At 41.4% G+C, this 9,610-nt stretch overlaps 1 non-coding gene across 1 annotated transcript; it reads right to left on the bottom strand.

Annotated features, from left to right (window-relative positions):
• Nucleotides 1-4,870: 4,870 nt before the first annotated feature.
• On the bottom strand, nucleotides 4,871-4,977 carry LOC131219644 (small nucleolar RNA R71). Its single transcript, XR_009158291.1, has one exon. It is a non-coding gene; the product is annotated as a small nucleolar RNA R71 (small nucleolar RNA).
• Nucleotides 4,978-9,610: the final 4,633 nt, after the last annotated feature.

The following is a 9,610-nucleotide window of genomic DNA, read 5'->3' as shown; positions in this document are numbered from 1 at the left end:
TAAAGATGAGCATAAATCAGCCAATCACTGTCTTTGAACTATTTGGGCCAAATATAATGTGCCTGAACTCGGCCCATTTACAGCTCTACCAATCATTTTTGAAATATCCACCATAACAAAAACATCGTATCATTATCAAGAAAATAATAAAATTATTTCATCTGTTCCAAAAATAATAATTCTTGTAATTATTATTAATTTTAAATAATGAGAAATAAAAATAAAAATAGAAATAAACTACATATCTCAAATTCACAAAAAGATGATCAAAAGGCCGAACATGGTGATGTCCCATCTTAGTTGGCGTTGAAATCAGATAATGTTAGTGGTGGGAGATCTTCGTTGTTATCACACAGCCATCTATCTACTTCAGATAATGTTAGTGGTGGGAGATCTTCGTTGTTATTCCACGTACATCTATCTACTTCTGGAGTTATATCGTCGAGTAGCCTGCCCCAAAATGTGTTGAAACGTCCAAACCAAATGGACGGTTCAGATGCTACCGTTTTCATGGCATTTGAAACAGCCACACGTTATGTTGTGGCTGGTGGGTTTCTAAACGTTTGAAACTGATAGAATTAATGTAGTCACTGAGGGCATTTGTGTCTTTCACATTGGTAGGAAAATTCTATATAAGAAGTGCTTGTAGTCCGTTTGGAATTAACTCAATGAGCTTGTAAGCAATATAAAAAATATATAGCAAAAGTTCCTATTCTCTTCTCACGTGTCCAGTGAGTCTAAATCATAGGCTTTGTAAAGCCAAGAATAGTTCTGGCTAGTACAGCCAACAAATTGGTATCAGAGCAAGACAATCCCGTGGGACCAGGTATCATTTGAAGGTTCAGATAGTGTGATCAAGGTGTTGCCACTGCTACACCAAGAAAAAGGGTTGTTGAACCGTAGTATGAAAAAGTGATGGCGTCCATCCAGCCGCAGATTCCAAAGTTATCTAAGGATAACTATGAAAACTGGTGCATCCAGATGAAAGCTTTGTTCGGATCCCAAGATCTATGGGATATCGTCAGTGATGGGTATGTAGAACCCACAACGGAAGAAGAAGCTCTCTACACCGCTGATCAAAGGGCGGTCATCAAAGATCAAAGAAAGAAGGACAAGGTGTTGAAGGTCAAATATTGCATATCAGACCCTATTATTGCCGGGATTTTCAAACATGATACTGTTTAACGGCCCGATTTAAATCGTGTTTGTGTTGCAGGGCGTGTTTACAAGCCTGGACTAGGAAAAGGTACTAAAAGCATGGATTTAATGGTCTGAAATCACCAACGTAAGCGACGGACCCCAGGAGACCAAGATCGACGGATGTGCACGCCAGGGATTCAAGAAAATCGAGAAACTGAAGCTCAAGTGGCCCGAAAGACATCCAGAATGCAAGATCACAGGGTTCCGACCGTCCGTTCAGACTGAAAATTCATACATCGCCCGAGGACCATAAATTAACCGTGCACGTCAAATTTCATCCGTTCAATCCCTGTGCAAGTGTCCCAACGGACAGATCAGCCCCTAAAATGCTGATTTTGGGCCCACCTGCTATCTGGATATGCTTCAAAATTGGTATCAATGCATTAAATGAGATAAGAATACAGATGGACGGAGTAGATTTCTCATCAACATCACAGTGTGCCCTACACTAATGAAGGCGTGCATATGGAGAGGCACGTTCGCCGTGCACCGAACACACCAGAGTCGGTCAGCATGCGCTAACCGACGTATCTCCCACTCCAGTTCGTTCTCAAACAGCGTCCGCCCACATCCCGTCGGTTTTGCTTGTGGGCCCCACACATCATGCATAGCATGAATCTGGACCGCCCAAGGTGTTCAGGGAGGGGGTACTACCCTTGCCTAGGTGGCATAAATACAAAAGATATTGAGGGTCACAATCCAGCCGTCCGAACGAAAGATGGACGGTGGACTGAACCAGCTTGTGGGCCACACTGAAATCAAACCAAAACTATCCCTTCCAGAACAGTTTTTCGTCCTGAATCCAGTGGACGGTGTGGATTTCATAACAAAATTTAATCAGGGATCCACCAGAAGCACAGCGGAAGAAGATGTCCTCTCTGTTTGCGCAAGAACAGAACTTGCGGACGGAATTTGTGGGTCACCATGGTCCATGATCCGGATAATCAGGACCATCCATCAGGCCTAAAAGGGCCCCGTAAACATGGTCTAGGTGGCGAAATGGTAAGAAACATCGGAGGTCAGTTTTTGATCGTCAAAACTGAAGGCAGACGGTGGAAAGATTTGATTTGATGGACCGCACTGAACCCGAGTAAAAGCACCCCTCCCTGGCTGAAATTCTGAGAGGAATTCAATGGACGGGTCGGATTTATCAAGCGACAAGGTAAGTGGGCCCCACCGAGAGTCCAGCGCCGACAATTTCGGGCGCTGTTTACGCAGCCCGCGCGCGTCCGAAAAAGCCGGGACTTGTGGGACATTCTGTGATCTTGATCACTGCTGGATTGCTAATCCAAACCGTCCAAATCCTTATAAGTGGGTCTTTACCCCAACCAAGAAGAAAAAACGGGAGTTTAGGACGTTCATCCATCGCAGAATTCATTCAAACGCAAGCTGTTTTGCGTCCTTCCGCACGCTGGCTGCGTAAAGAGTTCCTTCCGCTGCTGGCTATGCACAAGCATCGAGTTCAACACCTCTCCTGGTGTGTATAAAAGGAAGGGGAGAAGAAAGAGCCAAGGGGGGAAGCATTCAGGGGAGAAACAGGTATCCAAATAGAGGTGGCTAGACGTGAGGCTGGATGAAGTGAAATCTGTTCTTCTCTTTCCTTCTTGTTCTTTTCTATTTCTTTTTCTGTTTATTTACTTTGTCTAATGGGTTCTAGCATGATCATGCTAGGCTAAACCTCTTAGCTAGGGCTAAGAGGTGAAGCTTGTAGTGAGATGGAAGACTCTATTTTTATGCCTTGATTTAACTATTAAATTTATGAATTAAATTTGATTTTAGTTGATTATCGAAGGAATATTTTTTAGTCTTTAATGGTCTGTTGTGACTGAAATTACAATGGGTCTGCAATGACTTTGAATATTTCCTTCCTCCTTTTGATGTTTATGACGTCAGGAAGTCTTGTTGTTCACCATCGTCTCATGGGCATGGTCGGATGACGGTACCCCTCCTAACCTTCATGCATTGTTGATTGATTGGTAATTGGTTTAATTCTATTATTGCTTTGTCTCCTGGGCATGGTTTGGTGATGGAATCCATTCTAATTCACATACCTTTCACCTCGTGAAGACCAAATCAAGTAAGTTCAGTTTGATTTCCATGATTCTTGATGCAGGCATAAGATCTCCCTGATCTCTACAAGTGGATCCTCTGAATCCCTAGTTTCCTTTCTTTGAATTCTTTAAGTTTAGATTAATATTTCACCATTGTTCCTCAAATCATAATTGGTTTAGATTTCATCTTAGCCTAGTTCTAGATCTGGTTATTTTCAGATAACGTACAGGTTTCAGTCCCTGTGGATTCGACCTCGATCTTACCGAGTTTATTACTACATCACAACCCTGCACTTGCGGTGTGAACAAGTTTTTGGCGCCGTTGCTGGGGACTGACGGTTGCGATTTTCTGAAATTAATTAGGTTTAGAATTAATTTAAGATTAAAATTTGACTAACTTTAGTTGTAGACTTTTATTTGATTTCTAGAACTAACTTGTTTTCCTGTTTTGTAGGATCCTGACATAAGTTTCTAAATTGGTAATTCCTTCCTAATCTCTCTACTTTTTCTACTTTTTTAGAATTAGGGTTTAAATTTTGAAAATTTGTAATTCTAGTATTTTTCCTATCTTTAGGAAATAGTTTACTTTTAGAAACTAGGTTATTTCTTTCCCCTTTTTAGGAATTAACTTTCTATTTTTGTCTTGTAGTAACTTTCTAATTCTAACTCTTTTAGAATCTAATTTTGTTTCCTAATTTTCTACTCATAGAATTTTTGTTTAGAAACTAACTTTCCTATTGTGTAGGCCTTTAAGATAGAAATTTCTAATTCGGCAAGTTCTTTCTCTCTACTTTCTATTTTTCATATCTCTTTTTAATTTACTTTTTAGTGTAGGACTTTCCCCTTTTAGAAACTAGTTTACTTCTATCTTCCTTTTTAAAGATTTTTTTTTTATTCTAGACATTCTCTTCAGAACTGACTTGTTTGTTTTCTTTTGCAGGTCCTTAACTTAGGGGCTTCAATTTAGTAATTTCTTTCCTACTCTCCCTCTCTTTCTTTTTAGATTTTCTTTTCCTTTCTTAGGATTAGGCTTTAAATTTGATTGAGGGCTGCGAGTGTTTCATGCCCAAGTGGACCCGTGACAACACTCGACGTCTCTTGACTGAAGGAGGATTGGTTAAGGGGTTGACTATCCATCGCAGGACTAGACACCACTCGAAATCCTCAGAGTTGATTGAAGTTATGGCTGAAGACCAACCTCCTCTACTTCCACCCAGGGTGGAGGATACCCAAGATGAGAATGAGGTGCATCAAGCATCCCCGCCTCGTACTTTACGAGATTATCTACAACTGGCGGGAGTGAGTACGCCCTCATGCATGATTTTCCCTAAAAACACAAGACAAATGGACATCAAGCCAGGAGTTATCCAACTCCTTCCCAAATTCCATGGACTTGAATCAGAAAGTCCATATTTACATTTGAAAGAGTTCGATGAGATTATAGCTACATTATGTTTTCTGAATGTATCTAAGGATACAATCAGGCTGAAACTCTTTCCTTCTTCCTTAAAAGAGAAGGCTAAGACGTGGTCACATTCACTGCGTCCTAGATCCATTGGCACATGGAACAACATGCAGAGGGAATTCATAAAAAATTCTTCTCACATCATAAAACGATTACCCTCAGAAAAGCAATCATGAACTTTGCCCAAAAGGAAGATGAAACATTCTTCCAATGTTGGGAAAGGTTCAAAGATTTGGTCAGTTCTTGCCCACAACACGGATTTGAAACGTGGCGCATTACAAATTTCTTCTACGATGGACTGACATTTTCCATGCGCCAAATGGTCGAGACAATGTGTAATGGAGAGTTCATTAATAAAGATGTTGACGAGGTATGGGATTACCTCGATAGTCTTGCTGAAAAAACACAATCATGGGACTATTATCCAAAGTCGAACACCACGTCTAGGCCGACTCAATTAAAGGAGAAAGGTGGATTATATCTCTTGAAAGAAGAGAATGATCTCAAGTGTAAAGTGACTACGCTCATAAGAAAAGTTGAGGCCATGGAAAGAAAGAAGGATAAGGCTAATGAAATTGTTTGCGGCATCTGTGATTGCAACATTCATACAACTGAAAATTGTCCTATAATACCCGCCTTTCGAGGAGTGTTGAATGAACAAGCCAATGCCGTAAACAACTATCAAAGACCTTTTACTGGACCTAACTCCAATACGTACAATCCTGGTTGGAAAAATCATCCAAACTTTAGTTGGAGGAATGGACAAACGGCTACCCCTCAAGGTTTCTTCAATCAAAATCCAAATCAAGTGAAACCTCAAGAGGAACCGGTTCAAAATTCCATACAAGAGCTGGCTCAGGTAATGCGGGGAATTACAGATTTTATGCAAAAGATAGATTCTCGTATGATGGTTATAGAAAAGGGGATGCTTCCTGCACAACCTCTCCCCAATCCTAAACCGTAGTATGAGATTAATGATCCCAGCTCTTCAAATCAGATGGGGCACGCTAAATCCATCACCACTCTTAGGAGTGGAAAGATCATTGATAAAACTCTTCCGGTTAGGCCCGAAAATCCTCAAGAACCAGAAAAGGACAATAATGATGGATCTAGTGATGCCCCACAAAAATTAGAACCGGAACTTCTAGAGAAGCCAGTTGCTCCATTCCCCCAACGGTTGGTTTCACCAAAACCTCTCTCTAACTCTCAGGATATCCTAGAGGTGTTGAAACAAGTGAAAGTCAACATTCCTCTACTTGATGTCGTGAAACAGATTCCTTTATATGCCAAATTTCTGAAAGACTTATGTACGACCAAAAGACGACAAAGTATTCAAAAGAAAATTTTCTTGACTGAGAAAGTGAGTGTTATCCTAAAGCAAGACGTGCCACAGAAATTCAAAGATCTCGGTAGCCCAACCATATCATGTGTAATCGGGAACCATCGAATTGATCACGTACTTCTTGATTTAGGAGCGAGCGTCAATCTGATTCCCTATTCGGTATACAAACAGTTAGGTTTGGATGAATTAAAACCCACCCTAACCACACTACAACTTGTTGATCACCCTGTTCGTATACCAAGAGGGATAATTGAGGATGTGTTGGTCCAAGTTGATAGATTTTACTACCCTATAGATTTTATCATCCTGGACACCGAACCCATCAATAACATAAGTACTCAGATTCCCGTCATTCTTGGCCGCCCATTCCTTGCTACTTCAAATGCAATTATCAATTGCAGGAATGGTATCATGACTATGTCTTTTGGGAATATGACATTGGAGTCAAACATCTTTTTCAATAACGGCAGAAACTTAGAGGATGATGACGATTTCCACGACATTAACATGATTGACTCTTTCGTGGAAGATACGACACCTCTAACATTATCCTCTGACCATCTAGAGATGTGCCTGGCCCATCCCATGATTTTGATGATGACATGATTAGGGAGATGTGTGCCTTGCTTGATACTGCACCGGTACTTGAAGTTAACCGGTGGAGGCCACAATTTGAAGAATTGCCACAAACCGATGTAGTGCCTCTGCCGTCTAACCTCAAGCCGCCGAAGCTTGACCTAAAACCTTTGCCCTCTGATTTGAAATATGCCTATTTAGGTCAAGATGAGACATACCCGGTGGTGATCTCTACCCACCTAAAGAAAGAACAGAAGAGTATGCTCATATCTACTCTCAGTGAGCATAAAGGAGCCCTGGGATGGACGATAGCGGACCTCAAGGGAATCGACCCCTCGATTTGTACTCACCGCATATATCTTGAGGATAATGCAAAGACCGCTCGGCAACCACAACGTAGACTAAATCCAAACATGAAGGAAGTGGTTAAGGCCGAGGTTCTTAAACTACTGGATGTGGGTATCATATACCCTATATCTGATAGTCAATGGGTGAGTCCAACTCAAGTGGTCCCTAAGAAGTCCGGAATCACCATCGTAGCCAATGCTAATAATGAACTCGTGCCAACTAGAGTCACTACTGGTTGGAGAATGTGTATTGACTACAGGAAGTTGAATACCGTCACGAGGAAAGACCACTTTCCTTTACCATTCATTGATCAGATCCTGGAAAGGTTAGCTGGTCATTCCTATTACAGTTTCCTTGACGGTTATTCAAGCTACAACCAGATAGAGATAGCCCCTGAAGACCAGGAAAAGACCACATTTACATGTCCCTACGGCACCTTTGCCTATCGAAGGATGCCATTCGGACTATGTAATGCCCCTGCCACCTTTCAGCGATGTATGCTTAGTATCTTTTTTGATATGGTAGGACAATATGTAGTGGTCTTCATGGACGATTTCTCTGTTTAAGGCCCATCTTTCAGCAAGTGCTTGGAAAGTCTTAAATGTGTGCTGAAAAGATGTAAAGAAAAGAACTTGGTACTTAATTGGGAGAAGTGTCATTTCATGGTTCAGAAGGGAATTGTCCTTGGGCATATTATCTCATCCAAGGAAATCGAGGTAGATAAGGTAAAAAATGATCTTATCTCTAACCTACCTCCACCCAAGAACATCAAAGACGTGCGATCCTTCTTAGGACGCGCAGGATTTTACAGGCGATTCATAAAAGACTTTAGTCTCCTCTCTGGTCCTTTATGTAATCTTTTTCAAAAGGATGCTCCGTACGAGTGGACTGAGTAATGCCAGGAAGCTTTCACCAAGCTTAAGGGTACGTTAACCACTGCACCTATCATGCAGCCACCCGACTGGAGCCTTCATTTTGAGCTTATGTGCGACGCTTCTGATTATGCTCTTAGGGCAGTCCTAGGCCAGAGAAAAGATAAGAGGCCCTACGTCATTCATTACGCAAGTAGAACTTTAAATTCTGCCCAGGTGAACTACTCAACTACGGAAAAGGAACTCTTAGCTGTAGTGTTCGCCTTGGACAAATTTAGGTCCTACTTGATCGGATCCAAGATCATTATCTACACAGATCATGCGACACTTAAGTATCTTCTTTCTAAGAATGATTCTAAGCCCCGTTTGATACGATGGATTCTTCTACTCCAAGAATTTAATTTGGAAATTAAAGATAAAAAGGAAGTAGAGAACGTAGTGGCCGATCACCTTTCTCGCCTTAATACCTCTGATTCCATTGAGGCACCCATATCAATGATATATTCCCTGATGAACAACTGTTTGGAGTCTCCCATTCACCTTGGTTCGCTGATATTGCTAATTATCTTACTACAGGTGCCATACCGACACAATGGACTACGCAAGATAAGAAGAAATTTTTCACCAAGGTGCGCAACTTTTTCTAGGATGATCCTTATTTATTTAAATATTGTCCAGACCAGATCCTAAGGAGATGTGTGCCAGACGATGAACATCAGAGTGTCATCTCCTTTTGTCACTCACAGGCTTGTGGTGGTCACTTTTCTGCTAAAAAAACCACAGCCAAGATTTTACAGTGTGGATTTTATTGGCCCACTATGTTCAGGGACACTCATGAGTTTTGCAAAGCTTGTGAGCGTTGTCAGAAATTGGGAGCATTGTCCCGTCGAAATATGATGCCTTTGAATCCCATTCTTATCATCGAAGCATTCGACTGCTGGGGCATTGATTTCATGGGACCATTCCCCCAATCATTTGGAAATTTGTACATTTTGCTCGCCGTAGATTATGTCACTAAATGGGTCGAAGCAATCCCGTGCCGAAATAATGACTATCGCACGGTCATTAAATTCTTAAAAGAGAACATCATTTCACGGTTCGGTATGCCTCAAGCCATCATTAGTGATGGGGGCTCACACTTTTGTAATAGACCATTCGAAAGCTTAATGAAGAAATACGGTATCTCTCATAAGGTGAGCACCCCGTACCACCCACAGACAAGTGGGCAAGCTAAGATTTCTAATAGGGAAATTAAACATATTTTGGAGAAAACGGTTAACCCGATCGTAAGGATTGGTCAATCCGATTGACCGATGCCTTATGGGCATACCGTACTGCCTTTAAAACCCCTATTGGAATGTCTCCCTTTAGACTTGTCTATGGGAAAGCTTGTCACTTGCCTGTGGAGCTGGAACATAAAGCGTACTGGGCAATCAAAAAATCTTAATTTCAATCTGGACAACACTGGCTCGCTACGCAAACTTCAACTGAATGAACTTGAGGAAATCCGGAATGATGCGTACGATAATTCGAGAATTTACAAGGACAAGATGAAAGCATTTCATGACCAATACATTTTGTGAAAATCATTCACGCCTGGTCAGAAGGTCCTTTTGTATAATTCTCGATTACATCTCTTTTCGGGTAAGCTTCGATCTCGTTGGACCGGCCCTTACATTGTTGTTACTGTTTTTCCTCATGGGGCTATTGAGATAAGAGATCCCGACAATGGCAAGGAGTCAATGGACATCGATTG

This window comes from Magnolia sinica, chromosome 11, assembly GCF_029962835.1.
Source record: "Magnolia sinica isolate HGM2019 chromosome 11, MsV1, whole genome shotgun sequence".
Classification (NCBI taxonomy): Eukaryota; Viridiplantae; Streptophyta; class Magnoliopsida; order Magnoliales; family Magnoliaceae; genus Magnolia; species Magnolia sinica.
Note: the sequence above shows the minus strand (reverse complement) of the source record. Positions and strands in the feature narration are given on the sequence as shown.